At 38.4% G+C, this 20,440-nt stretch overlaps 1 protein-coding gene across 2 annotated transcripts in view; it reads right to left on the reverse strand.

Moving 5' to 3' along the window:
- The window catches only part of LOC115219478 (golgin subfamily A member 7), a 33,877-nt gene extending 31,195 nt beyond the window's left edge, over positions 1-2,682 (reverse strand). For both annotated transcript variants that reach the window (XR_005001876.1, XM_029789650.2), the window contains exon 1: positions 2,577-2,682. The gene's annotated coding sequence lies outside the window, so the exon portion shown is untranslated. The remainder of the gene's footprint in view (positions 1-2,576) is intronic.
- Between the last annotated feature and the right edge of the window lie 17,758 nt (positions 2,683-20,440).

Below are 20,440 nucleotides of genomic sequence, written 5' to 3' on the forward strand. Positions count from 1 at the left end.
CACACACCATCACACTGTACAATCGCTCCATTGATGTGTCCTTAGACGACGTTTAAGACCGGCTGCTGACTGACAGGGTTTAAAACACAAGTGACAGATATTATTTAAGTTTCTTCTATATTTTGGCTCTTTGGAATCTAATTCAGAAGGAATGTTTTTGTGAACTAGTATATGTCTTTTAAGTCCAGATATTGTCTTACAAGTGTTTTGACATATGACACAAGTTGTAAGAGGTGGTTGGTGTCCAAGATCATTACCTATCTGGGTATTACGATTTTCATGTGACTTCATATGGTTCACATATCCTGCTTTTGACAACAGAACATGATCAACATATAATACATACCCAATGTTCACTGTTGATTACAGTTCTAATTGTCCCTTTATAACAAGATGATTCAGAGTGCTGAATCATCTTTTCCTCCCACGCATTGCAACCAGTCCTAACAACACCTCTCCACTTATTCCGACCTAGAGCATCATTTTCCCAATCACTCGTTTATATCTAGTCTCTTCAGGTTTACCTTCACATTCTTTATACGTTTTTCTTGGCTTATGTTGTGGTCGTTTACCAGAGTTGAGCTCACCATAAAAAAGATGCTTTTTTATACATACATATACATATATACTTATACATACACGTGTATATATATATATATATATATATATATATATATATATATGTGTGTGTGTGTGTGTGTGAATATATATATATATGAAACTGAGAATGTGTGTCTGTTTCTGTGCATGTTTGCATTATTAGAACTCGAGAACTACCCAAACGAATTCATTTGACTGAAACAAGTAAAACGGTAAATGGATCTTTTCGGTTTGAACGGCAGTTTTTAACATAATTTCTAGGTAACTATACTGGTAGAATGTGTTTATAAAACATCTTTTTCTCTTGGCTTTATTAAGAAAATTCTATAGTTTGTAAGATATTTGTTGTTTTCTTCAATTTCTGCAATTTCAGCCAATCAATAACGTCCATTGAGGTAAAAAAAACATTCTGTGCCGTATGAATATGTCCCTCGTTTAAGAAACAGATTGGGTTTATTTACATTTGTGAAGAAGAAAAAAAGATATCCTTCCCCCACCACTAACCCTAACCCTAAAACAGATTGAAATGCAATAGATCGATACTAGGGTCATAATTATGGGTGACAATTTCATATGACACCGCTAGGAAAAACTGCCGTTCAAACTGAATATGAGTAATACACACACACACATATATATATAAATTATAGCTCCAGGCCGACCAAAGCCTTGTGAGTTGATTTCGTACACAGAAACTGAAAGAAGACTGTCATATATATGTATATATTTGTGTGTGTTTTTTTACCCCCACCATCGCTTGACAACCGATGTTGCTGTGTTTCATCCCTGTAACTTAGCGATTAGGTAAAAGAACTGATAGAATAAGTAATAGACTTACAAAGAATAAATCCTGGGATCTATTCGTTCGACTAAAGGCGTTGCTCCAGCATGGCTGCAGTCACATGACTCAAACAAGTAAATCAATAAAAAAACTGTCGTTTTAATCCAGAGCAACGCCGGGTATCTCTGCTATTATATATATATATACATATATATATATATATATATATATATATATATATATATATATATATATATATATATATATATTATATATGGGTGGGTGTGTTATTTGCTTTAGCCAGTGGACTGCGGCTAAGCTGGAGCATCGCCTGAAGGGCTTTAGTTGTACAAATCAACCACATTACTTTTTTTTTTTTAAAGCCTGGTATTTATCCCATCATTTTTATTGTCTAACCGCTACACTACGTGAAGGTAAACAAACCAACACTGGTTGACAAGCAGTGGTAGGGGACAAACACACACACACACATATATTTATAAATATACACGCCAACCGTATATATATACCTTACATTCACATATATTATATATATATATATAAGATTTCATACTGAGTTCATTCTAACTGGCCTGTGTATGTTTCACCGAAAAGGCGTATATCGTGTGTGAATGCGTATAGATATGTGTGTATATGTATGATCAGTTATTTGTCCGGGAGTCAGAAAAAAGCACATTCAGTATGAGTAATGGATTTTTTATTTTATACATATACAATCGAGCAGCAGAGTTATGCTATTAAACTGTTCAGAGTAATACCGAAGTTGACATTCTGACCAGTAAAATGCCGTGTATATATATATATACGTATATATATATGTGTGTGTGTCTGTGTGTTTGTGTGTGTGAAGGGTAAAAATCATTATAGTATTTAATCGTGATTCTTAAGGAAAATAAAAAATATATTGATCTCTTATTTCCGAAATGAGACAAGCAAATAAGATGAGAGAATCTCTTAGAAAGGTTTTCAGATGTTTCCAATTGGATCGAAAACCTATCAAAAAAAAAAAGGAAATGAATGAATAAAACGACCGTAAAGAGCTATCAAAACACGAAAGCAGGATTTCTTCGTAGCAGAGCAACACAAAGAAAAAGAAGGATTAACAGAAACAAAAAAGGGGGGGGAATGATTCTGCGAAATTAGTGTAATGTTTATCAGTGAAAATCACACTTACCTCAAAGGAAGCCATAATGAAATGCTGAACATCCGGGTACTAACAACATTACGAATCAAAGTGAACAGAACACAGCAGTCACAGTTGCAGCAAGTACGGAAGCTCGTACTGGTAATAAAATATCTGTGTCATTATTCAGTTTTATTTCAAGATTTTTTTTATTTTGCCTATAGAGAAAGAGGCGGTTTCTAACCTAGATCCAAAGCTCTTTCATTGGGATTTCAGCACAAACAGCAAGGTATGCATCTGTGTCATTATTCAGTTTATTTCAAGATTTCTTGCCAATAGAGATAGTACTGGTTTCTAACCTAGATCCAAGGCTCTTTCATTGGAATTTCAACATGAACAACAGGGTATTTTTGTATGTATGTATGTATGTATGTATGTATGCATGTATGTATGCATGTATGTATGTATGTGTGTATGTATGTATGTATGTATTATGCCAGGTCACTTTTGAGTGCTACTGGTAACATGTAACCCAGTACAACCTGTTGCATGGTTGGGTCGTCGGTAACTAAACCGGCAACCCAGCCAAGCTTGCTTGGTGAGGAGGGTGTTTATTGGACACCCTGCAGGATAAAAAACAAAACCCGTCAAAGGGTGGAGGAACTCTTGAGAGTCAACGGCCATCCAATAAATGTCTTAAGGCTGTATCATGCGTGGGGACATAGAAATAATCGGACTGAATACCTAATCGCGCGGTTAAACCATTGGGAGTGAAGGACTCCTAGCCTTTGTTAGGGCATCCTTCTAGGAGAAGGTAGCTCAGGTAACTGGGATAACTCCGACATAAAACCTGCGGCTCAGTGGTTACCGATGATGTTGACTTGTTCTTCTTTTCGGATTATGGCTGCTGTTGCTTAGTGAGTGGGATTGACTCAGTGCACAGCCTTTCCTCATATGAAAAAAAATCTTCTTGCACAGGCATTGCACGATAACAACATTGATTAAGCTTTGCGCACTGGTCATACTCGATAATGAGGGGGCAGCCATGTATGTATGTATGTATGTATGTATCAAGCCATACCTACTCATAATAAAACTCTTATTTCTTTGTCCTCAGGGTTATCTTCTTGATGGATTTCTTTATAGAGTGTCCTAGCTACAACATCATGTCTCATCGGTAGATAATACCATGATGACATTTTCAGACAACTACTTACGATATGGGTGATATCTTCAGTGTGAACTCCATAAAGTCTGCATCAGCTGTTACATTCAACTGCTTTTCCTGCATCTCTGTCCCTTTTGTGCATCAGGTGCTGGATTGATATTTCCTGTTCCTGGATTGCAAACATATACCCTTCAAAGTGGGTGGTAGTAATCCGGCTATTGGTCCATGATAAACTGCTTTGATGATCGATGTTACTATCATTTCGGAGCTTTCTACTAACATATTTATGCATAGTCTTCTGCTATTATAGGCTCATCCTTTCATCTGATGATACATTGCGATAGAGTCATGCAACTTCTTTGGGCATGTATTCCCGGCTATTAGACAAAGAATGTTGCTCAAGAAGCTGCCTTCCAAGTCTTATGAAGTTATCAACCTCATGTATGCAAACTTAGTCAAGGAATGCACTTCAACACTTGGTGGTTAAAAGGTGTTGCTGAAGGGATATGATACGACATTCAAAGGCATTTTGGATCAATGTTAAGACTCTGCCACCTTGTTTTCATGTTAGGTAGGTGTAGTCTACATCACTGTTTATGTGGAAATTATATGTACTTGTTAATATTTTTCAGGTTTTCACATCAATGGCTTGGATTTCATCAAGCATCCAATCAATGAACCCAAATGCTGGCATGAGTACTGGCACTGCAAACACATTGTACATCACTGTTTTATTGAATGCAGGGAGTTTTGAGGTTCAAATTTTCTTAATTCTGCTGTAATATTCTTTAGTGACATGTGTTCTGTTACAGGTGCCCATTGTAATATATGTTTTCATCCACCCCTAGATACCTGTAACATTCCTTGTCAGATGTGGGGGAAACAGTCAAATCATTAATGGAGATATTGCTAGTCTGGTTTATAGTTTTCCTCCTTTTCACAGCCATATAACAACATTTATTTGACCAAACTCCAACTCAACATCCTTTGAGAATATTGTAACTAGGTCAATGATTATGTATGTATGTATGTATGTATGTATGTATGTATGTATGTATGTATGTATGTAAGTATGTATGTATGTATGTATGTATGTATGTATGTATGTATGTATGTATGTACGTACGTACATACGAATGAATGTATGTATGTATGTATGCATGTATGTATGCATGTATGCATGTATGTATGTATGTATGTATGTATGTATGTATGTATGTATGTATGTATGTATGCATATATGTATGTATGTATGTATGCATGTATGTATGTATGTACGTACGTACATACGAATGAATGTATGTATGTATGTATGTATGTATGTATGTATGTATGTATGTATGTATGTATGTATGCATATATGTATGTATGTATGTATGCATGTATGTATGTATGTATGTATGCATGCATGCATGAATTTATGTATGTATACTGGCTACCTTCCACACCATGCCACCTTTAATGAACTCATAAAGCATAACTTCCCCTCTCAACCTGAGCTAGCAGGGCTACACCGAAGGGACAGTAAAAGGCCTGATGATATGACAGTTTTTTTACTGTTCCATGGGATGCCACATGCTGTGACATTTCTCCAGCAGCAACTTGATGTGTTCAGTAACCAACTCAGGCTCTGTTGCTCTGCTTGACAAGCTGATGAGAAAAGCAAACTGTCAAAGTATCAGTTGCTCTCTAATGGGTTTATAGTGATGTCAGGGTACCATTTTATAGTGGTAATGTTGATAATGACACACTATAATTTAACCCTTTAGCATTCAGATTATTCTGTCAAATGTAAAGCTTATGTATTCACACCATGTAAAATTAATCTTGCATCATTTCATGGCTTTGAGATTTCAGTGATGTGATTGTTTATTTTTAAAATGACGCAATAAGGTAGCTATGAATGACCATATCTGACTAGTTTGAACATAAAATAGGTAGAATATTTTGGCTGGATATGGCCGATTTAAACACTAAAGGGTTAATGAGTATGAGAGAATGTTGGGTCACCATCTTGTACATATTAACAAGAAAATAGGAATTTGTGAGACGTTTGTAATAAGGCACAACATATTTATTACTGGAGATAATGCTTTAACATATAAGGTTAATTGGAGGAAAGCTTATAGCATTACATGAATATATTCTGCTTGCAATCACATGTCTCTAAGTAAGTGAGGTGAATGTGTGCGTGAGCTGGTGTGTAAATGTGGTAGCTTGACTCAAATGCATGTCAAAGAATCAACAGACACTGAGTGAATTTCTTTATTGCCCATAAGGCAACACACGAATAACAATTTGTCTATCCTTCCCACCAAGGGGGAGGATAACAATTTACAAATAATTATTCTCAAAAAGAATGATATACAAGGTTTCCCTTACGGGATACCACAAATACTCAAAAAAACCCCAATTCTTTAAAGGATAACAATATCAAAAATAGCAATATCAAAAACAACTTCTCATGTACTGAATGAATGCAACTCCAGACAGACACTGAGTAATTTCTTTATTTGCCTATTTAAGGCATACATAGATATAACAAGAAGGAGGGGTCGGGGACAAACAACGGACAGTCTTACAAGGAATGGGGGAGGGTCCATCAGTGCTTGTTGTAATTACAAACTGAGGATCAGGATAATAAGACTATATGATTTTAAAAATTTTAATGAATATCATCATCATCATCATCATCATCATTGTTTAACATCCGCTTTCCATGCTAGCATGAGTTGGACGGTTTGACTGTGGGCTGGTGAACCAGATGGCTGCACCAGGCTCCAGTCTTGATCTGGCAGAATTTCTACAGCTGGATGCCCTTCCTAACGCCAACCACTTCGAGAGTGTAGTGGGTGCTTTACGTGCCACCAGCACGGGGGCCAGTCGGGCAGTACTGGCAACGACCTCACTCGAATTTTTTTTTTACACATGCCAACGGCACAGGTGCCTGTAAGGTGATGCTGGTAACGTTCCCGCTCGAATGGTGCCTCCTACATGCCACCAGCACGGAAGCCAGTTAGCCGCTCTGGCAACGATCATGCTCAGATGGTGCTCTTAGCACCCTACTAGCACGGGGCACAAGTGCCAGTAAGGCGAAGCTGGTAACGATCACACTCGAATGGTGCCTTTTATGTGCCACTGGCATGGAAGCCAGTTAGCTGCTCTGTCAATGATCACGCTCATATGGTGCTCATGCCCGTCATCGAATTTCACTCTGATTTTGATTTCGATTTCACTTGCCTCAACTTTCCTTCCGGGTTCTATTTCAACCCATCAGTTTTGAACCTTCGTGTTTGCCTTTATTATTTGGCTGAGAGAACTGTTTTCCTCCTTCTTCATTGACCAGCTACATTACTACATCTCCATACATACGCACCTTTCTTACTACATTTTTTCATCTTTTCTCATACACGCTAAGAGGCAGGTGCCTTCTCTCCAGATGGATCTTCCTCACGAAGTGGAAGTTAAACCAACTTTCCAACCCCTGTCCGGTGATGAAGTGACCTGTCTCAATCCTTTTGCTCTTGTTTGCCACACTGTCTCTTTCAGTATGGCTACTACGCAGAAAAAGGCTGCTTTCCTTTCCTTGTTAAAGGAGGGAGGCGGTACAATCTTAACTATGGACTCAGTCAAGAGCCGCACTTTTTCCTCATCCAAAATCAGTTGTTTGACATAGGTCACCAATCCCCTCAACTCCCCACAGTGTACGAAGGTGTGCGCGACAGTTTTACTGATGTGCCCACACCTCAGATATGTTTGTGGGTGTTATAAGCATGTCTGGACAACCTCTCCTGAACTGGTAAAGCCGAACGATAGCACAACCATGCCAAGGATTTCTAGATATTATCCAGGTACCTCGGCCCGAATGTCCTCGCAAACAGGCTGGCTAGTTACTTATCGTCAAAGCCCAGAGTCTCCCCCAGGACGTCGTCAGACTTACACTCTACCAACCCTCCATAGGAATCCACAGTGGTAACCTCATTGCCAGCATTGCTCACTCGGGAGAACAGCTTGAGTGCTTGTCTGCACTCTCTCTGCCATTCCCCCATCTTAGGCCTCTGCCTGATCCATGTGCCTAAGTTCCGAAGGGACTCCTATTGTGGAAAAAGTTGCTTGGCATCAGTGACCACACCTGCTCACTATCCTGGTAGCGCCGGAGGTGTCTCAGCTTCAATACATATTTGTGCATCATCAGCCAAGGCATCCCCAGTCCACCCTTTAATGGTTTCTGACAACAAATGGAGTGCTTCACAAGTGGTGGTTTCCTCTTCCACAAAAAGAAAAAGAGGATCCCTTCCAACTTGTTCAGCCACAAACTGGGACAAGGTACGACGGCCAGGCTGTAGGTTATCACAGATGTTATAAACACCTGTGTAACCTTGGCCCTTCCTAGCAAGGACAACATCCTCCTTGACCAGGTCTGGGTTTTGGCTGCCATTTTACTCATTACTTCGCTCCAGTTTTTCTCCACCTGGAGGTCTGATGCAAACCAGACCCCGAGCAGCTTAACTTGGCCTGCCGCCAAACGTCCGACGATGCTATTAAGAGGCATCAACTTGCCTTGCCAGATGCCGAGTTGCAAGCCGACTGATTTTTCCTGGTTAATTTTTGCCCCTGCCACCGCTTCGCATCCTTTGATGGCGTTTTCTACATGAGGTAGCTGTCCTTCATTAGACACAATGAAGTAACATCATCTGCATATGCCGTCACACTTCTACCATAACATAGATCACGCAGGTCTCCTCCCAACGTCCCTATTCTCCACAGTCGTATGTATGTATGTATGTATGTATGTATGTATGTATGATGTATGTATGTATGTATGTATGTGTGTATGTGTGTATGTATGTGTATGTGTGTGTGTGTGTGCTTATGTGTGTATGTATGTATGTGTGTGTATGTGTATATATATGTATGTATGTATGTATGTGTGTATGTGTGTATGTATGTATGTATGTAATGTATGTAATGTAAGTATGTATGTATGTGTGTATGTGCGTGTGTGTGTATGTGTGCGTATGTGTGTATGTATGTATGTGTGTAGTATGTATGTATGTATGTGTGTATGTATGTATGTATGTATGTATGTATGTATGTGTATGTATGTATGTATGTATATATGTATGTATGTCATTCAGTTTATTTCAAGATTTCTTACCAATAGAGAAAGAACCGGTTTCTATCCTAGATCCAAGGCTCCTTCATTGGAACTTCAACATCAACAACAGGGTATTTTTTGTTTGTTTGTATGTAAGTATGCACGTATGTATGTATGTATGTATGTGCAGATTTGTATATTTTATGTATGCATTTTCATGTGTATAGCTGCATATCTAGACATGCTCATATATATTTAAATGATAACCCAGCTAGCAAAACCATATCAGGCCAATATCAAACCCATGTTGTTACCTATATTGGTCCTACATCAGAAATTATGTTAGTTTGATTTCAGCCTGATCTCATTTTACAACACGGCACAACATCGAGCTGACACATTCCCCGATATCAGCCTAATATGAATTTGAGGTTGGGCCGATGTGAGATTTTGGTCTCTTACATTGGGTTGACATCGGCCCCCAATGTCATATTCACATCAAGGTGACATCGGTCCCATATGAAAATGAGGTTGGGCTGATGTATGGTTGTTCAACTTTTAAAGCTGATTTTGCCAAATACCTGATCTGGCTCTGAAATACATTCAAGGATGGGATAATTAATGTATGATTAAACATTTATCGGTGACATGTAAAAAGCACCGTCGGGACATGGCAGATGCCAGTGCCACCTGATTGGCGTCCATGTCAGTGACATGTAAAAGCACCAACTGAGCATGGCCATTTGCCGTCCTGCGCTGGCCCTTGTGCCAGTGGCACGTAAAAAACACCCACTACACTCATGGAGTGGTTGACGTTGGGAAGGGCATCCAGCTGTAGAAATACTGCCAAATCAGACTAGAGCCTGGTGCAGCCTCCATGGCTTACCAGACCCCGGTCAAACCGTCCAACCCATGCTAGCATGGAAAACGGACGTTAAATGATGATGATGATAGGTTCGACATCAGCTACACTTTTATGTTCTCCATAGCATTACAGCTCACCCCTGATATGAATTGCTCTGATTCTAGCTTCACTCACCCTGCATTTGTGTAGTGTGATGGAGGAAAAAGTCAACAGAAAAAGAAGCAAATGGGAGAAAGAAATACTGAGACCTTACCTGTTGACCTAGGCAGGATGAGTAACCACTCTCAAGAAATAAACTCGTCCTTGTACGCTGCCGTCTCTCCTCGAACTGCCCCCACGTGCTTCCTGCCCACACATGCGCCCGTGGCTGTTCCACCAGCCCCTGCAGTCTTCACTTCCATCTACTTCATCTGCAATCCTCTCCACCAACACTACATAGCTCATCACAGCCCATAACACCACAGTTTGAAAATAAAAGTGTAATATTGTTTCAATTTACAGCCAATGAGGACCACCCACTGCTAAACAGAAAGAATATTAAATTTATTTTGAAGATGTAAGCGTATGAGCATCAGTTTACATGGGGTGTGTATGGAAATATCTGAAAAATCATGTAGAAACCGTCAGAAAAATATTTTAAAATGAACTCATTTTTCTTTACAAGCACCATTTACTTTATAAACTATATCTTTGAAAAATGGCAATTTACAGCACAACAAAAGTAAATCCAGTCATTTTCAATACACTATGAGCAAAGGATAAAATATTTGCTCAAATGTAAAGCAAAATGTAGAATAATATCCTTTTAGTCAAACATTAAAAACAATTAGCAGTGTTCCTGCAGGTTTTTAAAAAGAAAATTCAAGGTTTTCCAAGGTTTTCCAAGGGTATTTTCAAGCTAGATTCAAGGACCATCACAACCACTCTACAAAAATTTTTCAAAGGTTTCCAAAGACATCCTTCTGATAAAACAAAACTATTTACACTAAGGTCTACCAATTTTGATGTATTTTGTTCAAACTTGATGCCAGCATTACTTAGGACTCGTGGGATCTTTGAATGCTTTATGTCTCCAAAAGCGGAAAAAAAAAAACAATCGATGAGTGGAAAAAATCGATAAACCGATTCCTTATGGGATTTCCCAATCAAATTGTCTGTAAAATTTCAGCCAAAAGTTTACCAATTTCAATGGATTTCACTCAAATTTGACGTCGATATTACTTAGTTTGCTTTGAAATAAAGAGTTTGATTAGCTTAATAATCCTAACTTAATCCTGAGCAAAGCCGGGCTATACTGCTAGTATACCTTAAATTAAACGTGTGCTGGTTCGGATCCATGTTTTGAAAATGACGTACATTATTCTGCACTGAAACATACTTTCTGGGAAAGTTTGACCTGAGGCTGAGCGTGGTTTTTGTGCCCTCAGAGAGGAATAAAGTGGATGTCCTGACCAGAGTAAAGAACGCCCGGCTGCAAGTGCCAGAGGATCTGGAGCAAGGAGTGGCTGCAGTGTGTCGACTGAGTAACTCGGAGCTGAGGAGATTGCATTCCATGCATCACATGGGGGTGGACAGGACCCTGTTCCTAGCCAGGAAATTTGACTCTGATGTGACCAGGCAGAAAAAGAGACGTTGATATTTGTGGTGTGCCAGCTAAGCTAGAATATTTAGATATCAAAAAAAAAAAAATTAAGGAAAATAATTGGATAAACAAAAAATATGGAAATAAACCTATTGAAAAATAATTTGACTTCATTGTATAACTATATTATTATGTATTTCTACTTAGAAAAAAAACAACAAAACAAATGTGAATTTAAGATGCCAAACTCCCGAAACGTCCGAAGCAGATGTTATACGTCTAGAGATCTCACCGTAAAGTATGAAAAGTACTCTCCCTTGAAATAGTAATTTCTAGAACAGTTACGTCCCTTGGAGATGTTATCGTTTTCATTTTGTTACTTTTTGACTGGGGAGAAAATTAAATCTAGGTGTCACGTCAAGATCTGTGTATTGATAATACTTGAAGTTATGATAGATAAATTTAGCGGTTAGATGACTTAGCTAAACGATCTTCCTAGCAGAAATGGTGACAGAATTCAACTTGGAATTTGCATATATATTTATATTTAAATTTCATTCTGATTTTCATTTTAATGTGGTAATGCTTCATAATCCTTATCATATTTCATTATATTATCTTCAGTATTTGTATCTTTTCGGTTTGAACGATAGTTTTTTCTTGCGGTGTCATATGAAATTGTCACTCATAATTATGACCCTAGTATCGATCTATAGCCTTTCAATCAGTTTTAGGGTTAGGGGTGGGGGAAAGGGTATCTTTTTTTCTTGAGAAATGTAAATAAACCCAATCTGTTTCTTAAACGAGGGACATATTCATACGGCACAGAATGTTTTCAGCTCAATAGACGTCATTGATTGGTTGAAATTGCAGAAATTGAAGAAAAAACAACAAATATCTTACAAACTATAGAATTTTCTCAATAAAGCCAAGAGAAAAAGATGTTTTATAAACACATTCTACCAGTATACGAAGTTTAAAAGTGTTTAGTTAGGTGGAAATTATTTTAAAAACTGCCGGTCAAACCGAAAAGACCCCAGTATTTATTAGATAACGAACAACATCTAATGTATCTTTTGCGTACCCATTGCTTACTACGAATATGCAGTGTCAGATTTCTATCTCCTCATTCCTTACAAATGGAGTGAAGTTGAGAGCTTCGTTATTCCCCGTGAACTGGTTTACAAGTTCTTAAAGAAACGAGACCACACCCTTGCAATTTATTTTTGGTAACTGCCGAGTGTCTCTTGCTCATTCCCACTTACCAATTTCGTTCCCTCCGCTTTACTGTCCATAATAAATGTCTTTAACATTATTTTCACCTTGTTCCGATGGATCTTTTCGGTTTGAACGGCAGTCTTTTAAAAATAATTTCCACGTAACTAAACACTTTTAAACTTCGTATACTGGTAGAATGTGTTTATAAAACATCTTTTACTCTTGGCTTTATTGAGAAAATTCTATAGTTTGTAAGATATTTGTTGTTTTTTTTCTTCAATTTCTGCAATTTCAACCAATCAATGACGTCTATTGAGCTGAAAACATTCTGTGCCGTATGAATATGTCCCTCGTTTAAGAAACTGATTGGGTTTATTTACATTTCTGAAGAAGCAAAATACCTTCCCACCATCCCTAACCCTAGCCCTAATTAACCCTAACTAACCCTAACCCTAAAACAGATTGAAATGCAATAGATCGATACTAGGGTCATAATTATGGGTGACAATTTCATATGACACCGCTAGAAAAAACTGCCGTTCAAACCGAAAAGATCCGTTCCGATTTTTCATTTTATCAAATTTGTCCATAAAGAGACGACCAGTCAAATTAATTTCGGAGCGGGCAGAGGAAATTGTTACACGCATGCCATTTTAAAGCACAATAGTTAATTAACGAAAATAGCCGTAGTTATGTTGAACCAAATCCAAGTTACAGACCAGGTTTTACACCATAATATTCACGCGTTTAAAGGATATCTCATGCTCTGACTTAAGGCAAAATAATGTGTATGTACTCTACATACATATATCCTTTCATGTGTGTGTCTGTGTATAATAATAATAATATAATAATAATAATAATAATAATAATAATAATAATACACACACACACGCGCGCGCGCACACTAGTGCGAACACAATATCTTTAAAATAGCATGTTCTACTTTGGCTTGGCATCATTGTATCATATATTCTATGATGTATATGTGTAAGTATACACATGGCATGCATGTGCGAAAAATGCTGGCAAGACATGCAACACGAATAAAACTCGAACATCAATAATACAAAGCGCCTGAAAACACACTTATCGGGGTTGATTCGCACATTGTAGGTGCGAAGACGCTGAAAAAGTTGAGATAAGTATTGGAGATGATTTTCACGCGTGTCGCTAGCTATGAGCAAATCATCGACGTAAGCAAACACAAAATCAAGTCCACGGACAACTTCATCCATGAACTTCTGAAATGTACTCGTTGCATTCCGCAAACCGAAGCTCATAAACAGGAACTCGAAACTTTCAATGCGGGGTAGTGACGGCAGTTTTGGGAATGTTGTCAGGGTTCATTGGAATCTGATGGTAAGCCCGGATGAGGTCAACCTTGGAAAAAATGGTACAATCATGCAAGTTCGAAGAAAAATCCTAGAGAATCCTTATAGGATAGCGATCGGGAACCGTGACCGCATTTAAATGTCTGCAATACCCCACCAGGCGAAAGACTGAATCCCCTTTCCTTGTCAAATGTAGAGGAGATGCACAAGTGCTGGTAGAAGGGCGAATTAGGCCGAATTAAAGCATATGTTCAAACTCAGAACGAGCTTTTTTGAGCCGATTAGGAGTGAGTCGCCGTGGACGCGAAAAAACGGGTGGTCCAGAAGTAGTGATATAATGGCGAGTTGAGTGTGTGACTTTCACTGATTTGAAAGTCTAATCCACTAACTCTGGGAAAGAAGCCAAAAGGAGTGGAACTGGTCACCAGCAGTGGCGACAGAAAATGACGGACTGAAAACGGCATTAGTAGTAACGCAAGTTGGCGTGAATCGTCCACGAGTCTCTGACGTAGAATCGTCCACGATTCTCTGTCGCCAGACATCTACAAATAAGTGAAAATGGCTTAAGAAATCCGTGCCCAGAATGGGATATGGTAGATCTGCTATAACAAAAACCCACCCAAAATCCCTTCGAAGGTTGAGATCTAGGTGTAATGAAACCTGACCGTAAGTTTTTATCGGGGATAGATTCACCGTGTGCAGGTTGATGGCAATTGCTTCAGCTTGTCTGAAGTAAAACGCAAAGACCAAATAGAACAACTGGATCCAGTGTCAACCATAGGCGCTTTGCCAGACACACGATCTTTAACAAAGAATGCACGATTAGATGTGAATTTGCGGGAAGAATCTGACGAGCTCAAATCTTCCGTAACTAGTTTCCCGACAACTGGAACGAACATGGTTGGATGCAACGACGGGCTTTCTCCTTGAAGGTGGTATGGTACCAGCAGAGATTGGAACCCGTTGGAGTAGACCTAGTCGACTGTGACTTAGAACAGCTTCTGCTGCGAGGGCGACGAGAGCTGGCGTGTTCTCGTTACAATGTGTTCATGCGACGTGCTAACGCATAGACTCTCTCCAAAATGTTGTCATGTGACGAGGGAGTGGATTTAGCGGTATTAGAGGAAGCTACTACGGTGTTCGAACAGGTATGATGAGGTGCAAGCTGCACAGTGAACTCAATAATTTTGTTCACCATGGTGGCTAACTGGTCGAGCGAATTTGAGTCAACCGCTATGGCCAGTACGGATTGGACATTCGGCGGCAGCCGAGAGAAAAATAATTTTCGGGGCAGAGAATTGTCCTCTGGCGATGTGTCGCTGAGTTCACGTAAACGACAAAGAAACTCAGATGGCATCCTGTCCCCAGGACCTCATCCTGCACCAGCGTCTGGAATTTGCTGTTGGCGGATTGGGTGTTCCGTCGGAGAACCTCAGATTTAACGGACGCATAAGTCGCGTCCGGATGTGGGTCAGTGATAATATCTCTCACTGAGCGTGCAAGAGGGGCAGGCATCCCACAGTACAATAGACTTAGTTGCTGTTCGTGAGGCACCGCATGGGCCGAAAAATAAGCGTCCAACTGGGCGAACCAAAGCGTGATGTCACCAGAGTACACTGGTAAGTGGGGAAGACTCATTCTTTTTTCTTTACAGAGGAGGGAAAAGAAAGGACCGAAAAAAACGCCGACAAAGTGTTGCTGGAACAGTAACGTGTGTGCGAAAAAAAATTTACTTAAGAAAATTTTTGATTTATTTTTTTGTGTACTGTGTGCAGTAATGAAAAAAAATTCGCTTTTTAGTCGTTAACCCTTTGTTGCAGTCCGCTGAAAAAGATAGGATAGTTAGATAGATAGACAGACAAAGAAAAACAGATATATATATAATATATATATATATATATATATATATATATATATATAGATATATAGATATATAGATAGATAGATAGATAGATAGATACCAAGTATAGCATTTTTTCTATTCGTTTGGTAATCATGCCATCTTCCCAACTTTGTTTTCCGTTCTTATCTGCCCTAACAAATACATTTTCACCAATTTTGAAATATCTTGTATTATCCATTGCAGTTTTTCTTTTCTTTCCAGGTAGTAATTTGTTGAAGACTGATTTTATTTTCCTCGCAAACATTTAGCTCTGCTGATGACATACCTACTGCTGTGTTTAGATTTGGCGTCACACGGTATAGTCTTAAGAACTGTTGTAGAGCTATCCCATCCGTGACTTCTTTATTCAACTCTCTTAGGGCTCTTTTGAACGTATCGACAAAGCGTTCTGCTAGTCCGTTAAATCGGGGATGGTATAGTGCCCTTAGTTGCATGTTCTACAGCGAATGTTTTACAAAACTTTTAAAACTCAGAAGACACAAATTGCGTTCCATTGTCAGACACTATCACAGCTCATGTAGAAAATTTGTCGCAGTTGAGGAGGTTGGCTTTTTACTTTTAAACATTTCTGACAATTTAGAGAAACTATCAACTACCACTAAGTAGTATGAGCCGTTTAAAAACTGAGCGAAATTGATGTGTAGTCTCGTCCTCGGAACATCTTCTTTTGGTCAAGGTTCACTTTTTATCGTCGGTAATTTTGCTGCTAGAGCACTTCCTCTACAGCCTTTCACTAGATTTTCGATATCTCTATCCATTTTTAGCCAGTACACGTAGTTACGCATTAAAGCTTTCATCCTCGAAATACCAGGATGTCCAAAATGAAATTCTTTCAACATTTTCTTTTGTAGTATCTTAGGCATTACTACTCTCTGCGCATACATCAATACGCCATCACAAATTGAGCATAAGATAATTATCTTGCTTTCGTTTCGCACCAATCCCGTTCCTAGTTACTTTTCCTGCCCACAGTATTCTTTTAATTTCTGTTATGAATTGGTCCTTTTCCGCATTTCGTTTTATGTCTTCTAGGAGCACCGGTAATTCGCGTACCACATTCCACATTACAATGTTTTATTTCTCCTTCTGATCTCAATACTGCGATTACCGTGTCTTCCAATGGCTCGCAGTGTTTCGGCATCGGTCTGGGGAAATCATCCGCATGCCCTATACTTTTTGACGGTAAATATTCCATTTTGTAATCATAATTCAATAATGTAGTGCCCCATCGCTGCAATCTATTCGCTTCTTCCATGAATAAATCTATGGAATTTTTTTTTCCACCGAATATGATTGTTAACGCTTCCTTTTCTATCTGGCCATAGTTCCTTTCAACGAGTAATAACGATCGTGACGCGCGAGCATTTTTACTGCCATCGTCATATTTTTGCAGAAGCACGGCTCTTATACCGTAATCATTTGCATCTGTAGCCAATATAATATCCAACTTCGGATCAAAATGCGTTAACGATGAGTTCAATGTTAAAATGTTTTTTAATTTGTCAAATGCCTTCTGGCACTTATCAGTCCAGCGCCATTTTGCATTTTTCTTTAACAAATCATTTAGCGAGGCCCTTATATTGTGTGTACTGTGAATGTAAATTTGGTAGTAATTTACTAAACCCAAGATTGCTTGTAGCATAGTCACATTCTTCGGCATGGGTATATATCTTTTATCGCAGTCGCTCTGGATGGATCCGGTTTCCGTCCGTTTTTATCTATTATCTGGCTCAATTTAATTTTTAATTTTTTACAGGAAGAACTCGCATTTTTTTTTCCAGATAATTTAAAACAGTATTCTCCTATCATTTCGTATACCCTTTTTACGAGTTCTACATGTTGATCGTGTGATTCGCTTTTTATTAAGATATCGTCTAAATAGGCGATAGTAAAACCACAGTCACCTCAGCATTGTATATGTAAGAAGTAAGATCACATGCGGTCGTATCGTGCCGGGAATACGGTCGCATGCGGTTCTACTCTTAACGAAATCATTACAAGCCATAAAATACATACAACGACAATAGGACATAAGTGAATTGACACAAGTCTTCTGTTGATAGATAAATATTATTTATTTACATATTTTACAATCATGCTGATGTTGGGAGTTTGTAAGTGTTAGCATGTTTTTGTGTCTGTGTGTTCGTAAGGCATAAAAGGTACTGACCATAGGATTAACCACGGAACTCGGTTTACAGTTCATGTTGTTTGTATCAGTATAGCACAGGTAGTAGCAGAAACAATCGCCTATCTCTAAGTTGAGCAGCAAGCAGAAACAATCGCATATCTCTAAGTTGATCAGTAGGTGGTCTAAGTTAGTTCTTAGAAGAACTAGAACTCAAGACAAAAATGCCTGTGAAAACTGGTTTTTATACTATTTGGTTGGCTCACCGAACTCCAGAAAATGGAATTTTAACCGAAGGTCTTGATTGGTTGATTCGCGATTGGCGCGAAATAAGTCGAGACAATTCGCGTCACGTGTCAACCAGTGGCGCGGACTACGCAGGGACCCTCGTGTCACATGTCCACCAGTGGCGCGAACTACGCAGGGACCCTCGTGTCACACGTCAACCAATCAAGCTAGTGTTTAGAAAAAGAACAAGTTGGCCAAAGATGGTTTTAAGCTCAAACGAGATTATTTCTGCTTTGCCGTTCACACAGTGAAGATATTAGATATTGCTATAGTCATATAACAAAGTGGCTGAAACTGCCACGCTACATATACATTACTTGCAGAAATAAAGAAGAAACCACTTTTACACTGAAGGGAAGCCGATTAAATTTACGATAAGCCACGGTGTGTATTAATGAATAATAAGTGTGAGAATTCTTCGACTTGGATTTGTAGATATGCCTCTGAGAGGTTTAATTTTGAGAAGAATTTCTCTCCATTCCATTTTACGAACATTCCTCAGGATTCAGCATTGGTTAGTTATGTGAGATTAAGCAATCTATCTATCTATCTATCTATCTATCTATCTATCTATCTATCTATCTATCTATCTATCTATCTATCTATCTATCTATCTATCTATCTATCTATCTATTTATCTATCTATCTATCTATCTATCTGATATGCAGTCAGTCAGATAGAGAAACAGACAAATAGATAGGTAAAGATAGACAGATAGACCAACAAATAACTAGAGAGATGGATAGACAGACTTATAGATAAATAAATAGATAAATAGATAGATAGAGAGATAGATAGATAGATAGAGAGATAGATAGATAGATAGAGAGAGAGAGAGGGGGGTCAGGTAGACAAACAGACAGACAGCTAGCTAGATAGATAGCTAGATTTTTAAAATTTTTTATCTAGTTTCAGCTCACGAGCTGTGGCCATGCTGGGGCACCGCCATTTAGATGGATAGGTATACAGATAAATAGATAAATGGATAGTTGTATATATGAAGAGACGAATCGATCAGAGATTTATGTATCTATCTATTCATCCATCCATCTTTCACTCCTTTCTTTCCTCCTTCCTTTCCTTTCTCATCTCCCTCTCTTCCTCCCTTTCACCCATCATCTATCTATCTATCTATCTATCTATCTATCTATCTATCTATCTATCTATCTATCTATCTATCTATCTGTCTGTCTGTCTGTCTGTCTGTCTGTCTGTCTGTCTGTCTCGAGAGATAGTTAGATAGATAGACACACACATACACATGAAAACCAAGACAGAAGATGGAGATAAGATTAATAAAAGTTTATCAATACATTGACAAAGCCAGACCTACAATTGTTTCAATTCGTCTCTTGCAGTATAAAATCAACCAAGTTTAATTTAATTTAGCTAAATCAATCTGCTTGATTACTACAAGCGACAATATCTTCAGGGAAGGGCGTAGAAAGAAATTTATCATATTTAAAACATAATGAAAACATTAAGCAGGAAAAGTACAGTATACCATTAAAGTTTAAAATATATAGAGTTATAAAAATAGATAGTTATAAAAATAGTTATAGTCATAAATTAATATAAATAACGATAATGTTAATGCAGACGTACTCATGCAAAAATTATTCGTATTGGGCTGTTTTTAGAAATGTTGTAAACAACATTTCCCTTGGATTTAAAAATTTCAATTATCATCATCACCATTATCATCTCCTCTATTATTGTTGTCATTGTTGTTGGTGGTGGTGGTAGGAATAGCTGTGGTAATAGAACTTTAAATCCAAAAATAAGTCAAGAGAAAAGCTAGTAAAATACTGACTTTTCTCTTGGCTTAGCTCGTATTTTCTTGCTATCGTCATCATGAGCACCTTAATTATTATTGTTGTTGTTAGTGGTAGTGGTCGTAGCACTCGCCTCCTTATGATAGTTCAAAATATCTCGTGGAAGCGTCATCCAACCAAAGTACAAATATATGGGAAATTACCACCTGTATCATCTCTTGTGAAAGGTAGAAGAGTCCAGTTTGCTGGACATTGTTGTAGAGCTGAAAACGAGGTAATTTCTACTCTTCTCTCTGGAAGCCATCTGCTCGCGATACCAGAGGGCGCACACTCTCCTACCCTGTTGTAATCTCCAGGGATACAGGCATCCAGCAACAGGACCTCCCTAATGCTATGATGGACCGTGAGCTCTGGCGTAACATAGTAAATTCCATTGTCTCGACCACGGTCGAACAATGATGATGAGCAGTAGAAATAGTACCTCTAAGTATTGGTATTATTGCTTATTTAGCTTGGGTTGGAATTTATTAATAAAGTTATTTTCTCTGATTTTTC

This window comes from Octopus sinensis, linkage group LG14 (genome assembly GCF_006345805.1).
Source record: "Octopus sinensis linkage group LG14, ASM634580v1, whole genome shotgun sequence".
Lineage (NCBI taxonomy): Eukaryota > Metazoa > Mollusca > Cephalopoda > Octopoda > Octopodidae > Octopus > Octopus sinensis.